Consider the following 21,249-nt stretch of genomic DNA (forward strand, 5'->3'; position numbering starts at 1 on the left):
TTATAAAAAAATTTTTTTTTTTACAATTTTCAGATTTTTAATGACCAAAGTCATTAATTAATTTTTAAGCCACCACGCTGAAATGCAATACCGAAGTCCGGGCTTCGTCGAACATTACTTGACCAAAATTTCAACCAATTTGGTTGAAAAATGAGGGCGTGACAGTGCCGCCTCAACTTTCACGAAAAGCCGGATATGACGTCATCAAAGACATTTATCAAAAAAATGAAAAAAACGTCTGAGGATATCATACCCAGGAACTCTCTTGTCAAATTTCATAAAGATCGGTCCAGTAGTTTGGTCTGAATCGCTCTACACGCACGCACACACACACACACACACACATACACCACGACCCTCGTCTCGATTCCCCCCTCGATGTTAAAACATTTAGTCATAACTTGACTAAATGTAAAAATGGGGAGTAAACATTTCGTGGAGGGAGTAATTTTTTTGTGCCTTGGGGAGTTCTTTTCTCGTACGAAAAATTTACTCGGAGTAAGAATTTCGTACGAAATTTTTACTCCGGAGTACATTTTTCGTGGAGTAAAAATTTCGTGTTACACCGGCGTACACACACACACACACACACACACACACACACACACACACACACACACTTATTCCGCACACACGGCGCTCACTCACTCACACGTAGCCGCCTACTCACTTGACCCACGGTCACACGGCGCACTCACTCACTCACTCACAGAAACTTAACTAGGCCTACACACAAAACACACACTCATGCATGCGCACATATAATCACTGCCAGACAGTCAGTCACACACACCGGCCTTTACAAATACGGCCTTGGTTGGAGTTTGCTCCAAAACTGGGGGAAGCCAAAACACCCGCCGTATTTTAGTTAGTAGACTATGTTCCCAATTTTTGGTGAACTTCCATCCCCAACTGTAGCCGCTGACCGGGCACAAAGACTCCTTCTTTATCATGTATTATCGGGATGAGCATTTCTCAAGTCGATTGCGCTTGTGGGATACCGCCAGCTTCGCTGGGCCCAACTTTTCTACAGCGCGAGTCCCATCAATTGGCTCCAGGCGCTTACAAAATTCATTCTAACACAAACCAGCAAAAATTAAACGAGCATACAAAGCATACAAATATGAGATAAAACAACAACCAAAGCACTAAACAAACTGGGCTAACAAGGCAAAACATAGTTACACTCACACACACACACACACACACCGGCACACACACAGAGACATACTGATACAGGGTAGTCTCAGTTCCAAAGCAGAAATAGTGTTGTGGGGAGTCTAGAGGAGGCTAAGTAAAGGCTTTACGAAACAGGTATGTTTTTTTTTTTTTAAGGAGGACTTGAAAGGCTGCTAGAATCACGGATAGAATAAGGAAGTGCCGCGTCAGTTCCACACGGTCGGAATCTGATGCCTAAAGGTTCTTTCACCAAAGTTTTTTGTCCTAGTTTTGGGCACTCCTGTGATTTTGGGGATGCGAAGTTTGCCGACGAGGTCCGAGTCGAGAGACTCAGTATCATACGTTGTATTTCTGATACGACACGGTGTCCCACAAGGCGGAGTGATCTCGCCAACTCTCTTTTTGATCTTCATCAACGATCTGCTGCCTGAACTGCCAAAGGGAGTCAAAGCTGCTTTATATGCTGACGATCTGGTAATGTGGTGCACCGAAGAACATTCAACCACAGCAACATACCGCCTGCAGCTGGCAGCTGACAAACTTGCAGCCTCAGTGGGCAGACGACTGGTGTGTCAAGATCAATCTAGAGAAATCCACGACCACACTCTTCACCTTGTCCCCAAAACAAAAGCCAGGAGTCATCAAACTTGGCGACACACCTCTCAGGAATGATGACGAACCAACGTACCTCGGTGTCACATTCGACAAACGACTGACCTGGAAACCACAAATCCAGAAACTGAGCAGAAAACAAAGCCAGACGCAAATTGGCAATCATGAGAAAGCTGGCTGGAACAAACTGGGGTGCCAGTGAGAAGACCCTGAAGACACTGTATGAAGGCACGGTGAGACCCCAACTTGAATACGGAGCCCCAGCCTGGTCAAGCGCTTGCAAATCCAACCTGCAAGCCCTGGACAAAGTCCAGAATCAAGCACTCCGTATCCTGACATGAGCAATGAGGTCAACTCCAATCAAGACCGTCCATGGAGTCCCTGACAGGAGTCCAACCGTTGATCACTCGAAGAGACACAAAGACACTCATCCAAGCAGAGAAATACAAAAGCCTACCAAAGCACCCAATGAACAGCAGAATGGAAAAACCTATCAGGAACAGGCTGAAACGCTCAAGCTTTGTGCACCAAAGCAGAAGCCTCAAGCGACAGTACCTACCCCACCTGCCGGAAAGCACTCTGCCGCTCGATGCCACAGGAACATGCCCAACACCTTGGGAAGCCAACCAGAGGGTCCTCGAGATCAACACAACTGTGAAAGGCGTGACATCACGGGACATGAGTGACACCAGTAAGAAGGCGCTTACCCTGGCCATGATTGCAGACCACTACCCTGAAGAAGCGTGGATCCACGCCTACACTGATGGGTCAGCCACTGATGCTGTGAGAGATGGAGGAGCCGGCGTTCTAGTTCGGTACCCAGAGGGAGAGGCACAAACAGCGAGCATTCCCACAGGTTTGCACTGCACCAACTATAGTGCAGAAGTACAGGCCTTGAGGACAGCAGCCACAATAGTTGACGGATCAGACCATGAATGTCCTCAGGTCGTCTTTCCGGCTGACAGACGCAATGTCAGCACTCCAAGCTCTGTCTGCCAACAAAGAAACTGAGCTCAACAACGCCCTCCAACAGGTTGCTCAGAACCGAAGGGTCGTGCTTCAGTGGGTGCCAGCTCATTGTGACATAGCAGGAAACGAGGCTGCAGACAAACTTGCCAAGGAAGGTGCCTCAAAGGAACAGTTCACGTCCCAGCTGCAGTACAGGGAAAAAAAGACAATCATCAAAAACAAGAGGAAAACCAGAGCGGAGAAAGATGACTACCACCTGCTCCAACGTGAAGAACAAGTCGTCCTACTCAGACTCCGCACTGGACATAACAGACTAAACCATCATATGGCCACAAAGCTGAAGCTAGTTCCCTCCCCCCTATGTCCGTGTGGCAAGAATCAGACAGCAGAGCACATCCTGCAGGCTTGTCCATACCACAGTGCTCTGAGGGACACCACCTGGCCAGAGGAGACAGCGCTACAAAAGAAGCTATACGGCCCCAGAGAGGACTTGGAGAGGACAGCACGTTTCGCCCTGCAGTCCGGACTGACGATCTAACAGCGAACGACAAGAAGAAGATACCTTGTATAAACGGCATAAGAAAAGACGACGTCCATCACAAGCCTCGGACATCCAAGACATAGGATTAGGGCCGGTTAGGATTAGGGTAAGGGTTAGGGTTAGGGTTAGGTTGTTCACGACCTGATTAATCTCCCCATGTTAGTGCATGCGGCATTGACCGCAATGAGAAGGATTGTTCAGCCTGGCAGAGTTTTCAGTTCGTGACACTGACCGGCCTTTGTCTTCTCTATTGACAGTTTTGGAAGGTAGTTGGGTTATTTGTTGGCTCAGGTTGCTCCCGATCGGTCAATTTTCCTTGTTTTGATCCAAATTTGTCTTCTTGAATAAACTTTTAGGAAGGTGTAAGCTTAATAGGCATGCTTCGCGTCGTCTCGGAAACTGGAATTTTCGAAACCACCCCTTAAAAAAGATGTGATCCGCCACTGCATTTTTTGTTTCATGCTGATAACTAGCTTGTTTTCTTGCAAAGAAGTTTCATTTTGTGTTTAGTAGTCGTTCTCGCTTTAGTTAACCGTTAGGCCTAATTAGAGCGAATTATCTTTGATAGACATTCAGCAAAAATTAAATACAGAAACATTCACAACTGGTCCGTTTGTCTATGTGCATATGAGTTTGTGATTTGTGTGAGTCAATGTGTGTGTGTGTGTGTGTGTGTGTGTGTGTGTGTGTGTGTGTGTGTGTGTGTGTGTGTGTGTGTGTGTGACTGAGTTTGCAAGGGTATGTGTGTCCGTCTGTCTATGTGCGTATGAGTGTGTGTTTTGTGAGTATGAGATTTGTGTGAGCCAATGGGTATGTGTGTGTGTGTGTGTGTGACTTGGGGGTGTGTACGTGTGTGTGTGTGAGTCAATGATGTGTGCCCGGTGTGTGTGTGTGTGTGTGTGTGACTTGGGGTGTGTACGTCGTGTGTGTGTGTGTGTGTGTGTGTGTGTGAGAGAGAGAGAGAGAGAGAGACAGAGAGAGAGACAGAGAGAGAGAGAGAGATCAAATCAAATCAAATCAAATCAAATCAAATTTTATTGTACGAGGGTTGTGGCATAAGCAATATAAACGAGCTTCTTTTCAACCAGCCCTCGCCCAGAGAGGGACTATTCTAATCTTAAATACATATATATATATACAAACGTAAAACAATTACAAAAGATAAGCATAAGAGAGAGAGAGAGAGAGAGAGAGAGAGAGAGAGAGAGAGAGAGAGAGAGAGAGTACCTAGTCACGGTAAACGCCCAAAAGTTGGGGGTGTGCGTTTACTAGGTACTATACCCTTTGCAGGAGCGGTTCCCTTACTAGAATAACGATATTTTGGTCATTTGGCATAGAAGTGTTCCAATGATGCGTTATTGCGGCAAAACTGACTTTCCTCTCCGTCTCACTCTCTCTCTCTCTCTCCGAGTCTCTCACACACACACCAGCACACACACACACACACAGACGCACCGCCGCACACACTGCACACACACACACACTCACAGAATTCTGCAAGCAAACCACGAAGATAATCTTGTCTGTTAACAAGTTTATAATTTCAAAAGATCTTTGTTCCTGACGACACAGCCATGGTGTCCATTAGAAACAAAGTGCACTCATACATATATTTGTATAAATGTCAAAATGTTCAATAAAATATCCACGATGTCCCTTTCAACCCTTACAGGACCACACACATTGTAAATCATAGTAGTATACTGACAATAAGAATTAAGGAGTAAGATGATAGGTACTTCGATCGATCGGTGCTTTGATACAGAGTCAGTCCTGTGACTATAAGGCCATCCGGTCATCTCCAGGGCGCGCCGGTGTCATACATGTATCGCCCGCGGACGAAGCCATGTTAACGGAAGGGACATAAGACGTTCAGTTTTCAGTGGATTTTCACACTGCTAAAACCCGACTTTCTCGCAGTTGCATTGTCTGCAATGCCTTAGAACTCTACAAATAGTTAAGTATTTCGCGTTTGTGTTTTAATTTCTTGCAAGCAAACATCCGGTACATAATAAAGTTAATCGACTTTGTCTTTGGTACACTGATTTGTAAAAAACGAGGGCATTACCTGATACCCCCTTTTCAATAATGGAATAAATATTTTGTAATCGTTTTGTAAGCCGCAATTCTGCTGCGCACTTAAAATTCTGCGTTTGGCAGGAACCAATCAGTCTGCGAGAGTCAATACAATCATAATGTACAAAATATGTACATCGTGCTCTATATCATACAAAGTAACCGTACGAAGCAAACTCTTCGATCATCTCTGCGCTGATCGAGTCGGTCACCCTGCCAACAATCTCAAACCGGCCGTAACAGCACAGAATATCGTCTATTTCTTGTGACCACTTTATCAGTCCTCCTTGTCCAACCCTATAACCCTCCCGAATCTCGACCCCCTCCCCCATCTCAGGCGGTGTGTGCGCGTGAGTCGACATAGTAAAACTGACGTGTCTTGAGCTCACTGCGGCGCGCTTGCTGTTTGCTGGCACAGTGCCAGACTGTGAGCGGAGGACGACACGGGAGAGGGAGTGATTATAGGCGCCACTGTCATCGGGGAGGGACGCTGAAGGTGGACTCGTATCATGGCCACTCCTCGTATTCAGGTACTTTCCATTGACTTTTTACTGACTTTTCAGGAGTGTATGGAGAGTGGGAGTACTGTTTGGATCTCAGTGCAGAAAGTTGTTTTGGCTAAACTCAGTCTGGTGTCCAACTCCAACATTATGATAGCGTCGTTTTCTTCTAAGGCCCGGCTTCTTAAAAAGGGTGGGGAGGTGGTGGGGCATCAGATACTCGTACTGGGGTCGTAGTCAGCGTCAAGTCAGTTGGCTGTTGCTTGTCTGCACTATCCGTTATTGCAAGTTTTACTCTCAGACGTTCCACTTGCATGCTTTGTCTCAGTGTTTGCTTGCTCAGTTTAACTTTTTACTTCTTGGGGATTCCGGTGGAATATATGTACACAGGCGAAAGATGAAATCGTGACACCGGGGCAGGTTGGGGTAAACCAAAAGCCAAGTCCCGGGAGGTTTGTTTCTTGTCAGTCTTTCGACTTGACACTTGTAGGTTGTTGTTGGTTGTTAAAACTTGTTTTGTCTGAAAGAGGAATGAATGAACTAACAACTCCCAAAATATTATGTTCATCGATGGAGTATAGTTTGGAAGTGTTAAAACACCTTCCTGTGTGGTTGCGCTGACCGCGAGGGCGGTACCAGATTGTGACTTGAACGAAAATCGGGTGTGTTGCTTTACACATGTCCTACAGCTACAATACGGCTACAAATATCAACGAATGAAAGCCAAACTGTGCAAACTGAAAGACTAGGTTTTGCACTTTCCTTTGATAGTATGCGAATCAAAGTTCTGATCACGAGCCGATCTACACTGAACTGACCGACTGAATTAAATGTTTTTCTTCGTGTAGCCCTACTCAGGATATCGCGAATATTTAAGTGACTCGCTCACCATCTTTTTCTTTGTTCATTTATGTACATAATCATGTCCTCATTATAACAATGTGTGCACAAATACGGCGGTACGGACATTTCTTAGACACCTACCCTAAAAATAATCGCGGCGCGACGAAACAAGTAAGAATATAGAGAAGGGCTGGTCGCCTCGCGGGGAAGACTGCCTTATGTTTTCCTCAACTACATTCAAATGCTTCAAATTCACATTATGACTCGCTGTATTCTTTATTTATTTATCTATACATGCATATGCACCTTTAGAAACAAATATTTAGAAATACGGCGGTACGAACATTTTCCAGAACTATGCAGCATTCGACGCTAACCGCCTCACAAGCTAGAGAAATTACACACAGCAGCAGTGATGTGCTGACCGCCTATTACGATTTAGACAGTGATTTTGGACCACGCGGCTCTGCTTGACTGTCGGGTCATTCGATCTGCCCTTACACACATCCCCCCCCCCCCCCCCCTCGCCTTTCCGCAGCGTCTATAACATTGAACTGCCGGTATGTTGGTATACTAAATAAAACAAAATCAAGACATTATTGGATTTATACAAAAAACAGACAACAAGCGAGAGAGAGAGAGACACACACACACACACACACACAGAGAACACACAAATAAAGGTGAAAATCGCAAACCCGGCCAGAAGGCAGACGCGGCGTACCAATGTATCCGCTAGGCCTACTTATTGTGAGTTTTGTCATTTCAAGTTTTATCAATGTTTTATTTGGTATATATAAAAAAAAAAAGGTGCACAGTTTGCTCTTTAATGCTTTGATTAACAACAAAAACTAAAATAAATGATAAATAAAGGGATAATGCTGATATTTTATGTGTCTGATGCGAGTATACTATGTTTACACCGGGAATCGTGAATAATATCTAGCCGAGAGGAATCGAGGAAAATTAATGCAACCTTTGTACCTCTCCCTTTATTTTAAGATTTGTTCCCGTTCCTCTTGGTGTTCGTTGGGAGCTTTTCTTTCTTTCTTTTTTCTTCCAGCCACAACACGGACAGCGTACTGATTAGCGGCTGTTTAATTCTTTCTTCTGTCTCGTTCCCTCATCTTCGCATGTGATATTATGTCACTCCTTATGTCTGAGATTTCCTCCCCAAACTTGGTTGCTAGACCTTTGTTGAGGAGAGAAGAGACGAGGAAAACGGGTATGAAGTAGGCCTACAAGTCAAAAATCGCAAGGCTTGCTCTTATCTGACTGTTTAGCTCATTTACGGCACTTGGCAGTCTTTTGTCGGGCTTTTGTCGATCGCTTGTCCACTCGGATCATAAAATTACGGACATCAGTGCTAACTGCCTACCCCCCCCCCCCCCCCCTCCTCTAAACTCAGTTTGCCCAAATGGGTCTTCTTAATTGAGACATCACGCGTTTAAGAACAAAACTGAGAAACCGAATGGGCAACACATGTTGGATTTCTTCTCAGGCCTCAGGCTCACCTGTCCAAAAAAAATATGCAGCGAATGTTTTTTCGAGAAAACTTGAAGTTTTGTGTGTGTGTGAGTGTGCGCGCGCAGGTTTGCATGTACTGTTTCGTTGTGAGGATTGTGGATCGTTATTTTTTCATTTTAAAATGTTCATTACACTGCAGACGTAAGAGCAAAGAGAGAAAAAAGCCAGCAACAACAAAAAGAAAACAGCAAACCAACCATCTGACAACTGAATGTATATTCCAGAATTACACATCGCTAAACTGGTGAAACATCACTACAACACAACGTAAAAATCTCTCATTTAATGTTTGTTTCTGCCACCCAACCCCCCCCCCCCCCCTTCGCCTCAGTCCACACAGCTAGAGACTATAGAGTATACACTCTATAGTCTCTGGTTCACAGCCGTGGTGACCTTTGCCTGGCCCTCTCCACCCTCTTTTGACACCCTCTCGCGGGCAATAAATCACTCAAGTCCTCAAGCCAGGGATGGACAGAAATCGTTCTCAATTGTCTGTCATGTAACAGTTTGTGAAAGTCATCGCTTCACTTTTTATATTTAGTCAAGTTTTGACTAAATGTTTTAACGTAGAGGGGGGAATCGAGACGAGGGTTGTGGTGTATGTGTGTGTGTGTGTGTGTGTGTGTGTCTGTCAGTCTGTCTGTGTGTGTGTGTGTAGAGCGATTCAGACCAAACTACTGGACCGATCTTTATGAAATTTGACATGAGAGTTCCTGGGAATGATATCCCCGGACGTTTTTTTCTTTTTTTCGATAAATACCTTTGATGACGTCATATCCGGCTTTTTGTAAAAGTTGAGGCGGCACTGTCACTGTCAAATTGATTGAAATGTTGGCCCAACAATCTTCGACGAAGGCCGGACTTTGGTATTGCATTTCAGCTTGGTGGCTTAAAAATTAATTAATGACTTTGGTCATTAAAAATCTGAAAATTGTAAAAAAAAAAATTTTTTTTTAAACGATCCAAATTTATCTTATTCTTCATCATTTTCTGATTCCAAAAACATATAAATATGTTATATTCGGATTAAAAACAAGCTCTGAAAATTAAAAATATAAACATTATTATTAAAATAAAATTTCCGAAATCGATTTAAAAACAATTTCATCTTATTCCTTGTGGGTTCCTGATTCCAAAAACATATAGATGTGATATGTTTGGATTAAAAACACGCTCAGAAAGTTAAAAAGAATAGAGATAAAGAAAAAAGCGTGCTATCCTTCTCAACGCAACTACTACCCCGCTCTTCTTGTCAATTTCACTGCCTGTGCATCGAGCGGTGGACTGACGATGCTACGAGTATACGCTCTTGCTGTAAAAATGCAGTGAGTTCAGTTTCATTCTGTTAGTTCGACAGCTTGACTAAATGTTGTAATTTCGCCTTACGCGACTTGTTCTCTTTCCCACAGACTTTGGTGCTGTGTGTTCATCCTGAACTCGGGTCAAAAATGAGTTACTTCCCTTCGGGTCTCATTCTATCCCTGGCAGGATGCCTTGGTTTTCCTTGCCTGGAGAGGAAATTTTATCGATTTTTTTTACATATTTAGATCTTTTCGTAATGTGTTATGGATATACATAAGCAGATTCGCGATCGTCGATAATGATTTTTCATGGTGTTGTGTAATTTTTAAATTACAAAGGAATTGATATGTAAGACAGTTTCAAGCGAGCTATCTTTCGCGGATGTATATACTGTGCAAACAACTCTAAAGTGTCACGTGATAATCAACTTGGCTTCGGTGCGCGCCGGTGCAGACGATTTTTTCTGTAACCAGTTGAGAGTGATGCAACCATATATATCACGGTCTCCTTCCGACAGCAGTCTCAAAAGTTCGACTTGTTTTGACCTCAGAACGATGTCTTAATCATAACTGTGAAGAACAGAACGGAGATCACTGTCGAAGTCGGCCAATCTGCAATCAAATTGTCGCAAAGAGATTAAAAATTGATTGCATCATATTCTTTATCAAATTCTGAATCAGAAAATATATATATGGTCAGGAATCTGTCAAGGTGTCCAAATGCAAAAATCCTGTTCTGGATACTTTTATTACTTTGTATTTTATTCTGTTTTTAAATGACTACAATATAAACAATACAGTTATGAAGTAGTCCTCATGCAGATTCTATCCATACCAAATTTATGTCCGTCAGTCGTCTGGATGCTGAGAAAACTGACTTTGTTCAAGAAAAAAAGCACCTTTTTGGGCACACAAAGTGTTACGCGAAATGCATGGTACATTGTGCATTGAATAACCAAGTTACTGATAAGGGTATCATCTCAATCTAATTTTTAATAGGTCCAGAAATGGATGGAGAAACATATGTTAGATTATTAAAAGTTTGATCTGAAAATAGGTTTTGAATTTTGAGCTTTCTTTTTTTAGCTGGTCTGTATGTTACATTTGGTGTAAATAATCATGAAAAAAGGGAAACTATCTTAAAAAAATGTTTCTGGTCAAACTTACTTAAAAATCATTGCAGAGGAAGGTCATTAGGTAGGATGATTGTAATTTTAAAGATATTGAGCGAAAAAGTTGTGTTTGATGTAATTTAATTGTCCTTCTAAGTTAAAAATATGCGTTTGGTGTAAATGAAATTTTACCTACTTTCCCAAACAAGTTTTGTCACAGTCTTTAAATAATGCCATAATACACAAAAATGTGTGTTTTCTTATACCTCAGACACCTGGTAGTTAAACTATGGTCACAGGATTCCTAGTGCTTGCACCTGTTGGCTTGTAGAGAGACTTAAGTGAGGCCTTCTGACAAGAGTGTAAATGTAACGTACATACTGAGAATACTTGAAAATGACAATGAATTTGTTTTAGAGACAGAAGATAACTTATCAGTGCTTAAGAACAACCAGCAAGACCAAACCTTTGTTTCAACATGAAAACAAGCACACTGAATGACAAAATTTACCTCAGAAGGACCACTGTTGGGGCATTTTGGTGTAAAGTAACATACATCACCTTGTTTTTTTTTACTGAGACCATATGCAGCACATAATAAGGCTAAAAACAGCACATAACAGTCTGTTGAGGGTTTATGAGCTAAATAAAAGAGAAATTACCCTTCAAATGGACCTGCAGATCTTCGGAGCCTTCTGTATGTTACTTTACACCATCCTTTTGTGTAAAGATGTACACACAACCAAAAAGGCACAACCATTAATTTAACCCTTTATTTTGACTTGAGATAGGTAGTTTAGAACAAACGAGTTAAAAATACTGTTTAACTGATGTGAGCATAGCCCATTAAATGTAAATTCAGTACCTTGTACTTGCTGTTTGGTGTAAAGTAACGTACAGATCATGGGTAAAATTAACATTTGGTACCGTAGTGGAGTACCAACCTGACTATTCTATCGTGAAAAGGATTTGTTATGATTTCTTGTTTGTAACTAAAAAAACTGCAGACCAAAATAGTGTAAAAATATTTAAAGAGGGTGATTTGATAATAATTTCTACACCGCTGACCGTGCTTTTTTCAAATTACGTAATAACCTGATGATTGAGGTTAAGGTTTCCAAAACAAATGACATGAAAATTTACTTGAACCTTTTCTGCACTTCTATAGAGAATTTCATTGTTTTAAAAACAGTGTAAATAGGTAAATGTTGAATTGTATCTTTGATTCTGGGCTTTGGTGTAAAGTAACTAACGGATAAATGATTTTGCTTATATTGAGACAGGAGAAACTTTTTTTAAATGTTGCTTTAGTACAGATCAACTCTACATTCAGCAATCAAGCCATTGGATAGTGAAACAGTTGCCTACAGCTGAACCTAAGAAAATGACAGCACCTTAAAATTATGTTATGGTGTAAATGTAACATACAGTCATTTGTGCTTTATCTGCAAATATTTGATAAACCGAACACTTGACTGGAAAATAAAATGCTGCAATTGAAGGACAGGAATACATAGATGTTTATTCATGTAAATTTAAGGAGGTTTAAAAAAAGTCTAAAAATTGTAACACTTTTTAGACTCCTTGACAGATTCTTGGCCATATATGAGTTGTTCTTCAGTACTGGTGACAGAAAGGGGGAAAAGTGGTCAAAATTCAAATCTCTAGTTTTGTTTTTGAAATATTGCTTTTCATAAAGCAGAAATACTGTAGTATCTGTTGTACATAAGACAAAATCACTGGTTCACATGGTTCCTACATAATCGAACTTTTAAAGCTGGTTCTTGTGTGTCTGTGTGTATGTTTGTATGATGACGATAGGACCCGAAACGGCTGCACGGACTGAGACAGGAATTGCAGAGAATGTTCTTTGCCACTCGAGTCATGTCATAGGATACTTTTGGAATAGCAAATTTGAAAGGATTCTTCAAAAAACGGCGGAAAACATTATATACCCTAGCTGTGAGCAATCGAGGATCCTCCCCGTCTGGGCTGTCAAAACATGGTCTTGTTAAAAGACTTTTTTAAATGCGGTTAACGGGGAGATACACTCAAAGCACATTTAGCGAAGTTATGTTGCCAAATCAAAGATCAACATTTCACTACACGGATCGATGCACACAGTCGAAATAGATGTGACTTTCACACGACCGAAGACTTAACTTACTAGCAGACTAGCAGACGACAAGATCTAAATATTTAGATCAGTGAGAGCAATCCGTTGAAGAACAGTTACTCCGCTTATTCGTCTTCAGTTAAGCTTATTTCCCCTGCCATAAGTTTTCTTGCAGATCTGCAGTCGCGCAGTGAAATGAACGGGGCTGGGCCGCTATTGCGCGGGTCCGCAATTGCGCGGGTCCGCTATTGCGCGGGTCCGCTATTGCGCGAATCTAACCCAAACCCTAACCCTAACCCTAACCCTAAAGATTCGCGCAATAGCGGCCCCGCGCAATAGCGGCCCCGCGCAATAGCGGCCCCGCGCAATAGCGGTCCGACCCCAAATGAACTAGTGTCATCGGAAGATTCTTCTCAGTCAATGACCAAAGCACAGTAAGTTCTATGCTGACAAAAGTCACTTTCGGACAACACGACGATTGACTTAATTTATGAGCCCAAAGGTAACAATATCGACAAGAATGTACGCATTTGACATTAAATGAAACATTCATAGACAGTTTCCAACTCACCAGATCTGCCAAAGAGCCATCATTCGTGAAAAAAACGATGATTTTAATCAGACAGGTATTGGAAACAAGTCTTGGTCACCTGCGTTATTCCTTCCGAGGCGATGTGACGGCGCCACATTTGTTTGTTTATGGCTGTTTATCGCGAAACAACACAGTTGAAATTTGTGTGTAAAATACCACAAATGTGTAGTGAATCAGTTCGTCATCTGCGTTTCGATGGTAATTCAGTCAGATTGGAGTTACTTTGAATCGAAGGCGAGGGTAACCTGCGTTATTTGTGGGACGGCGTGAACAAATTTGATTGCAATATTTTATACAGAAAGTAAATTTCAATGATTCTGGCTCAGACTTGTAGATCTGTTATGCAGTGTTTTGGTAGTGTATCTGCTTTTCTGCTATGAAGCTCATTTGGAGTGATACGCTGATCGAAGTGGGGTACCCTATGTGGGACATCAGCCGTATGCAGATTACGCCTCAGAACACTCTCGCATTTCACAAAGACAACAATAATTTGCAACATTTCAAGAACTGCATCAGTTTTATTAGATATTGAGAAATGTTCATGCCGATTATACATGATAAAGAAGGATTTGTTGTGCCCGATCAGGGACTACAGTTGGAGATGGAAGTTCACCAAAAATTGGGAACATACTAACTAAAATACGGTGGGTGACATGGGCGCCCCCATTTTTTGAGCAAATGCCACCCAAGGCCGCTTTGGCCGGGTAGAAATTCTGTAGTTTCCAAGTCTATGGATAAAGATCGCGTAAGAAGATGAAGTAGAAAGCCTTTGAGGTCAATTAATGCATCATGACGTCATGGCTCGCTGCATTCTTTCTCTCTCGCACAGTGTGTGCGTGTGCATTTTGGGCACATGTGTCAGTGTTACTGTTAGTGTGTATATGTGTGTGTTTGTGTGTGTACGTGTGTGTATGTGTGTGAGTGTGTGTGTGTGTGTGTGTGTGTGTGTGTGTGTCCGCGTGCGTGCGTGAGTCTGTAATCGTGTGTCAGTGTATGTGTGTGTGTGTGTAAGAGAGAGAGAGAGAGGGAGAGAGAGAGGGAGGGAGGGAGGGAGGGGGGAGGGAGGGAGGGAGAGGAGAGAGAGAGAGAGAGAGAGAGAGAGAGAGAGAGAGAGAGAGAGAGAGAGATAGAGAGAGAGAGAATGTGGTTATTTATGTGAGTGTGTGTGTGTGTGTTTGTGTGTGAGTAAGAGAGAGAAAGAGAGAGAAAGAGAGAGGTTTGTTTTTCGCTGGGGTATGCAGTGCCTTGGCGTTTCACTTCTACTTAATTTCTTATTTATTCCAGTGCATTTTATTCAGCTACAGTTGAACCTGTCCATTAACTACAACTCGAAGAACCAACCAAAAGACAGTTAAAAGACGTAAGACATGAGATTTTATTTCAACCACGTGCAGTACACCCAGAATGTTGCTTAGCTACATTATTCACATTTCAATAGGTTTATTAAAAAAATACTAACTGCTCACTGACAGGTGGCCTTTACGCCACTTGCCCTTCAGCCTGACAATACCTGCATTGAAAGGACTTTCTAGGGATCACCATAGCATGTACCTACATTGCAGATGGCCTTTTGTGATAAGTATCTTTCAGTAAAGATAATAGACAAAGGAATGGCCTCACATCGCGGGTATCACTGTACATGATTAAACACTTAATGAGCAGAGACTAACAATGATCTCTGTTTGTTTTTTGTTTTTTATATCTGTCACCATGTTGCACACGTGCTAGCTTTCAACTAAGATGGTGAGCCACCTAAAAGAGAAACCTACACGCGGAGAAGCTGATCCAAGTCCCAGAGCCAACCTGCACTTACAGCTGCGCACCAACAGGGCGAATCCGGACTTCTTCCAGGCAGGGTCTAGAAAGGCTGAAAAACGACCAGAGGAGCATTCCAGTGTCCAGAAAGGTAGTACGGGGCAAAATGATAACTTCATACTCTCTTGCTCTCATTCTATCTTTGTATGCACATTGCCTTTGAAAACGATAATGCATCTCATTTAAGCAATCTTTGTCGGACCATGGTTATGCATTTCAGCTTGAAAGCTTAAAGGCATATGTACGCGCTCCCGTGTTTACAAAGTGTAGTTTGCCCATAATCGATGTCAAACGCACCATAAGACCATGTAATGACGATATGTCGCCATGCGCGGACCATATACATGCATTACAGCTTGTTCTAGCCTCTGAAAAAGTGAGGATGTCAACAAAGACGCGGAGTTATTTCCCTTGCGTCAACGTTCCCTCTGTTGGCAAATCTATAAATAGGACGATCTAGATCAAAATAAAAATTCAAATATCTCAACATTTAAGGGGTCCTAGACCACAATATCTTGCAGGGAACTTAATTTAGCATGTCTCCAGCTGTTGGTAAAGCAATTAGCGTGTATAGTCATCGAGTACATATGGCTTTAAAAACTATTCAAATTTCAATTAGACTTTGAAAAATGATTGCATTGTATTCTCTATAATTCTCTGAATCCAATATGTCATGTTTGGATTTAAAACAAGCTCAGAAAGTTCAAAAGAAGACACAATTTTGCGCTTATCTGTGAAGCGCAAGCTCTGCTGCGCTATACCAGCCATCATTTCAAGCAATCATGCAACAGCTGTCAGCTTGCTGTAGGCACAATTTACACGAACTAATAGAAAGATATCTTCATACAATGTGTCGGCACTTTCTCAGCGAATCTACTGTCTTGGTGAAAAGACAGATTATGATGGTCAGAGTTTATTTAGTTCAGGAGTTTATTTATTTATTCCTTGCTGTTGTATAATAATTTGCCTATGTTTGTGGTTTCTGTCCCAGGAATGAAGCGTAAACGAGGCAGACCGAAATCAGGAATGACGGGGAAACTTGGCAGACGACAGATGACTGACAGTGACACTGATGAAGATGCTCCCAAGAAAGGCAAAAAGGCCAGATGGAGATTCGAGCTCTTTGTCATTGAAGAAGGAGATGACATTCCTTTTGAAAATGTAAGCTTTTAATATTTGTAGTGAATAGGTCTCACCCTGTTTGTTTGTTTGTTTGAGCAATTGTGTTTGGGTGTGGGAGAGAACACATACCGGTTGTGCATAATTTTGCTCTGTGTGCTGTGCTGTGTGAGTGTGTATATGCAGAAGAGAAGCAGAAGGAACTTTCATGCAGGAAGCACGTTATTGTTTAACTCCTTGCAGTTCTTTCCCTTGAATTTCGTTCACATATACAGTGGAACCCCTCTCTAGCGACCTTGAAAATGTTGACAAAAATCGGTCCTTATGGAGGGGGGTCCTTACAGAGGGAGGGGGCAGGGTCAGGGGGCCACAAAGAAAGTCATCTCAGATTTTCTTAAAAAAAGAAAACAGAGAAATTTGAGTTGCTGACGACCGTTTCCTCAAGCAAACTGTTTCGATTTCATGTTTGACATTGTCGATGGTGCCCACCAGTTCTGGTGCATGTACTACCCTGGCCAAGTTTCCTCTCAAGACATCAAAGAGACTGCCCCATAGGTTAAACTCCCCATAGGTTAAGCTCGGTTACTGACCCGGGTGCAGGAAGTGATTCCTCTCTCAGATATGAAAGGGGAACCACCTCTCATAGCTAAAACTGGGTCAATGACCCCTGGGAAGAAGGTCAGTGTCTATAAACAAGGCCACCCAGCTATCACAATGGACCTGCCTTTGATCTCGCTATGCAGATGGGAAAATTCTTTTTTCTGGCAGCCAGGAACCAATTCCAAACCTTTTCATTTACGTCAGAGTATGTTGTCTTCTGCCGCTTTGAACGCATTCGATCGGCATTGTCACCACTTTTCCACCTTTTTAGAATGTTTTCTTTGTCTTGGATAATTCTTTGAATTTGCGATTTTCCAACATCAAGACTTTTTGCACTTGCGATGGCAGTGTCTCCCTTTTTGTGTCTGTTCACAACATTCACTCGATTTTCGAGAGTTAAATAGAAGATGAGCAAGAGAACAACCCTGTGAGCCTGACAGAGATGAAGACCATCATTAAGTCTCTGCACAGGACGCCCCAGCCACAGGACAGCTACCACCTGCTATCCAGACCACAGCAGGTGGTCATCTTCCGCCTGAGAACGGGACACAACAGACTTAACCAGCATCTCCACAAGAAGCTGCATGTTGTGCCCTCCCCCATGTGTTCTTGTGGAGAAGCAGAGCAGGACACGGCCCACATCCTACGAGACTGCAGGAACCACCAGGTGCTGAGAGAGGAAATCTGGCCATTGCCGGAGTCCCTGCACAACAAGCTGTACGGGCCAGTGGCTGCGCTGCAGAGGACCACTAATTATATCTCAAGATCTGGACTCCAAGTGTGATCGGCGATTGAAAAGGAAAAAAAGAAATATTTTCTTATTGTGGCAGATTTGATTGAAACCGGGGGCTGCCAGGGGATTGTGCAGGATGTTCCTTATTTACTCGTGATGTTGTTTGTCTGACCTCGCGTTGTGTTTTGTTTGAGTGTAAGAATGTTTCCTGTTTCCCTCTTATGTCCCCGATGCAGTAGACTCTAGTATCTAGCTCTCACTCGGCCAACGGCCTCTCTCTTACAATTAAAGTGGCCCACACCGTGGTTGTGCAGTTTACAACATATTTATTTCACAAGTTCATGGCATCAAATCAACGTCGCTCTCTCTCGCAAGCTCTTCCTCTTTCTCTCTTCGTCACTTCATGCTTCCGTCTGTCTCAGTACCGTCTCTAACTGTCGTCTAAACACGGGGGTGATTATCAGGCTCCCGATTGACAAGGAACTTATACATTCGTTATAACAGAACTCCCGCTTGACAAGGAGCCACTTAGTGCATGAGAGACTATCAGATTCCCGATTGGCAAGGAATTCATTCAAACGTTATAACAGAACTCCCGCTTGACAAGGAGCTACTTAGTGCATGAGAGACTATCAGATTCCCGGTTGGCAAGGAATTTATTCAAACGTTATAACAGAACTCCCGCTTGACAAGGAGCTATTCAGTGTCTAATGCAAGGTTCCTGATTAACAAGGAACGATTATTACTACCGATCTAAGAAAGAAATCCTTACGGTTAAAAATGAAGGCTGGCTCCCGATTATCAAAGAGCTTGGTTAAAATCTACTCTGTTCCCGATTAAACAAGGAATTTAGCTAAGGTTAAGACTCTCGATTGACAAAGAGTTTGCTTAAAGTTAAAGACTCCCGATTAACAAAGAGTCTGTTTAAAGTTAAAGACTCCCGATTAACAAAGAGTGCCGCGCCCTCGAAATCCAAAACATTATATAGACCTCAATATTTGGACTATTTCGCATAACCATGCGCTACCTTGAACTCTGACCCTGAATCACTAACTTCCGGCAAATAATCCGGTTCTTTCTTGATTTAAACTACTCTATGTTCCGCTAACCGTCGTTAAACAACTAAGTCCGTAAGTGACTATCATCCTAAAGAAACTCGTCATTTCATCAAACAACTCCCACACATTGATATTAACAAATTAGCGACTGGTCGTCTGCAGTCAAGTCACGTCTGCTTGAAGCGTCGGTGCTAAGCTGTTCCACAAGCTAGTACCGTGCGTCGTAAATTACGTCACCCACAAAATGGCGTCAAGTGCATGCATACCAATGAAGTCACTCCAGCACACGCACGCATACTGAACATTATTATGTGGTCTGTAAGGCTATTCCCTCACACATGATTTCTTTGTAGACGCCATGTCGATCTCCACTGCTCTTCTGTCCAAAGACTGTCTATTCTGACTGAATTGAACGGTGTCTGTTGGTCACGTGAGTTTGTTTTCTCGATGATTGGTTTGTGATGTTTACTCAGCCCACCCAACCATCACAGGTGACCTCTCACAGGGTCCCCACTGGTTTTTAGAAACAAAATTCCATGACTTTTCCATGACTTTCCATGAGCCTCAATAACATTTTCCATGACTAGATCCACAGGTCGCCATTTCCGAACACGCGAACTTTTTACGTCTTGTCACTGCCAGTTTTGACACTAGCTTGCTTTGCACTGAATTTGAGTCAGTTTCTACGCAGTGTCTCTTCGACAAGCAAGACAAGCATTTGCTACGCAGTCAGATTATCGGTAATGTTTGCCGGTCCTGTCATTTCACTAAACTGGACCAGCCACTGTTTGTATCCATCTGCACTTTCGTAAATTCCGTTTCGTAACCGTCACTGTGACTTGACGAACTGTCATTTTTTTTCACGGCGATACACAGTTCATTGCGAAGATCTTCCTCGGTAATTCGTTCCAATTTCGCATACTTTTTGTTGTCAACAAACAACTCGAAAGAAAGTTTCAAGCTCATCATCCTCCATCTTGCTTGTCGAAGCGCTAAAGTACTTTATCGATGCAAAAACAAAAGCAGAAAACTTCGACGAAACCGACTCAAATGCAGCGCAGACGACATGACGAGATAACGGAAGGAAGTGAGCCTCGCTTTGGCTCAAGTGGCGTTAAAAATACCGTTATTCTCGTATGCAAATACGAACGAGAAGTTGGTCATACGAACAAGCCTTGTGCTGGCGACGCAAATCGCTACTGGCTGGCTGGGGGGGGGGGGGGGGGGGGGGGGGGGGGGGGGGGGGGGAATGGCTGGGCAACAAAAATCGCCACTGGCGTGCTAAAGGTTAATTTTTTTTTTCTTATTTTTGTTAAATTCCATGACTTTCCATGACTTTCCATGTTTTCCATGACCTGTACGAACCCTGCTCTCAGCGGTTTAGTGCCTTTGCTTACGCGAGACGGTTATAACTGGTTATAACCGGTTTGTCAGTGATGCGTTACGCTGACTGAGAGTCTTGGCTTTGTCTGACAAAGTCGTTACACAAGCTGTTAGGTCGGTCCTTACACTGGTGACAACTATATAAGGAAACACATCGGTTAAAAAAAAAAGGGTCGTTGTGGCGGGGTAGTCGTTAGAGAGGGGGGTCTTTGTGAGGGGTTCCACTGTATGAACGATGGATTTACAGGCGACTTTAGTTCACATTGAAAATGGTCCAAAATGACAGAAAATTGCTTGATTTTCAATTTACCTCAGATTTGTTAAAATTAGATACAAATTGTGAATATTTGCTTCTGTCTGAATGTGAAGTGAATAAAACATGGGCACAGAAAATCTGTTTTTAGTAACATCGTCATAGTGTCACATGATTCTTCAGGCAGTTTGATGTTAATCTTATGCATACCATATTAGAGATTTTTCCTTTCTGAACAAAATGATATACGAGAGGCACAGTGGCGTGGTGGTAAGACGTCGGCCTCCTAATCGAGAGGTCGCGAGTTCGAATCCCGGTCGCTGCCGCCTGGTGGGTTAAGAGTGGAGATTTTTCCGATCTCCCAGGTCAACTTATGTGCAGACCTGCTAGTGACTTAACCCCCTTCGTGTGTACACGCAAGCACAAGACCAAGTGCGCACAGAAAAGATCCTGTAATCCATGTCGGAGTTCGGTGGGTTATGGAAACACGAAAATATCCAGCATGCCTACTCAACGAAAGCGGAGTGAGCTGACTATGCTCTCAGAATATAGTGTGGGGAACCCAAATGGGCAAACGAGCTCACACGTAACCAGACAATTCAGGAACGCTGAAGAAGAAGAAGATATACAACACAAAAATATGCGACCTGAACTGCATTCTTGGTGAATTTTTGAAAAACCTCATGCAATGAAATGGAGAAAACGAGGGAAATATCAAGAACTGTTGAGAGTTAAATCTCATTGAATGAAATTAAAAAATTAAAAAAAGTAGGGGCCCCCCAAGATGTGGCCATACCTGAAGCTGAAATTTAAGCAATCCAGCATGTGACCCCCCCCCCCCCCCCCCCCTCCTTACAAAAAATGTAGAAGATAAAAAACAACAGAAGAAACAAAAAATCTGAATCCAGCATTGTACAAGA

Source organism: Littorina saxatilis, linkage group LG1, assembly GCF_037325665.1.
Source record: "Littorina saxatilis isolate snail1 linkage group LG1, US_GU_Lsax_2.0, whole genome shotgun sequence".
Lineage (NCBI taxonomy): Eukaryota > Metazoa > Mollusca > Gastropoda > Littorinimorpha > Littorinidae > Littorina > Littorina saxatilis.